The sequence below is a fragment of the Salarias fasciatus genome, chromosome 7 (genome assembly GCF_902148845.1).
Source record: "Salarias fasciatus chromosome 7, fSalaFa1.1, whole genome shotgun sequence".
Taxonomy (NCBI): Eukaryota; Metazoa; Chordata; class Actinopteri; order Blenniiformes; family Blenniidae; genus Salarias; species Salarias fasciatus.
The window spans coordinates 23011697-23013781 of record NC_043751.1 but is presented as its reverse complement, the minus strand read 5'-3'; positions in this window follow the sequence as shown (position 1 = coordinate 23013781).

The following is a 2085-nucleotide window of genomic DNA, read 5'->3' as shown; positions in this document are numbered from 1 at the left end:
CCCCGAGCACTGCCTGACGGGAATGCGACACTGCAGCCACGTGTTTTATCCAGCAGATGGCAACAAGACCTTTACAAAAATTTCAGAATCAAGTTTTTTTTTGTTTGTTTTTTAATTTAACAAAGAATTCAGAATTAAGCTTCAATTCTCTCTTATATTTGTTTATTGTCAGATTTTCGACAAAAGGTAGATCTTAAAACAGTGGCCCTAATCATCTTCGAAAAACATAATGGTATACTTAAAAGATATGTCAATTAAATAATGACCTATGTCGGGAGGGGGTGTCAATCAAAAGATAATGTTTTTTTTATGACTTCAAAATCAGAATCCAAAAAATAAACTGAACCTTTATTAGAAAACCTATTGCCCTTCTGTAAGAGTTTGGTAAATGGATTTCACGTGTGCAGTGTTTTTCCATTGCTTGGCTCATTCCCACTTTAAACTATTATTCATATTATCACACATCAGTGGAGGGGACTGCCTTGCAAGACATTCAGTTAATCTTTTAGGTGAAATGGGGTTCAATGCTCTAGGACAGTTTGGGATGTGGACAGATAGGGAGCTGAACCCCCAACTTTAAAACTGAAACACAGTCATTGGTCCAACCCTTCCACTGCCTCCCCCATGAGAAGGATTTCCATTAAAGATATATAAAGAAAATAATGACTTCCGTTGGAATTTGTATTTCATTAAAGAGACATTTGTCCAACAATTAACACATGCAGTTCTGATATGTACAAAGAAAGAAAGAAAGGAAAATGCAAAAATGACTTAGACTATGAATTCCTACACTGTATTAAAATTGTTTTTAGTAACAGTGTGACTACTGCACTAAGGTGTAAGTTCCTTCCATCCATCTTTTATACAATTTTATTCCAACCTGGATTTGTGGGGCACTGGAGCTGATCCCTACTGGCTATGGATGGGAAGGATACACCATTGCCCCCAATGACAATTTTTGTGAATTGCTTCTATTTTTCAGTGTGTGTGCATGCGGGTGTGACAGTATTAAAGTCTGCCTGTCTTCTTGCCAACAGTAGCAGTTTATCTTCCTCCAATGTAATCACCCTCAGCCACAAAGTGAAGTGGTAGTCATGAGCTGCTGAGGTGGATGGAAAAAAAGTCAGCCATAAAAAACAATCCCTGTTCAGATTCTGTCTTCCAGAAACTCACACACACACACACACACACACACACACACACAGCATCATTGTTGTCTGGTGAACAATTAAAACAATTCTGTGGCCGTTTATTGCCAAACAGCATTCACTAGTTTGCAGTGCACTCCGGAGGACCACAGCTCTGTTTTGACAGTATTCACTATCAGCCCTGATGGATTCTCAGTTCCATGGTCCATTTAATGCGCTGAGTGAACCAGAAAATGAAAACTGAGCAGAATTGTTTTGCAGGAAACCTGGTGACTGATAGTATCGCACATGTTTTATATCCTACTGAAAAAGAAATCACCTTCACCAGAACGCAATGTTGGACTTGGTGGGGTTTTATGGGGGAAAAAAAGCATTTCATTTAAGATTTATTTTTTTGAAAAGTAAATGTAAAAGATGTTTTCAAAAGCAATAAATCTTTGAAATTGGATGCTTGGGAAAGTTTCAGCTCATAGATAGAATATAATGATGAAACCTGTCTTTTTCTCTGTGTTTCTCAATACAACAGTAATCCTTTAAGTGAAATGTTTAAGGAAAATTGACCTAGTTTCAGTGATGTAGTCTATTTGGGTTGCATGATAGCACTCACACATAACATCAAAAAGGTTGTGGGTTCAAATACTGGTTGGGCTTTTCTGTGTGGAATTTGCATGTACCCCCGTGTGTGTGAGCTTTTTAGATGATTAGATGATTGCCCTGAGACGGACTGCCGACCTGTCCAGAGCATACCCTGCCCTTGTTGATGATGAGCTGGGATTGACTCTGGTTCCCAATAAAGACCATAAAGTTTAAAGCAGAATAAAGCAGTATTGAAGATGGATGGATGGATTTCTCATGTCCTTAAAACAAAATCCACTGTTAGAGGATTCAGAATGCCCTGAACCTAAATGAATTTAAGGCTTGTCATAAAACTCAGATT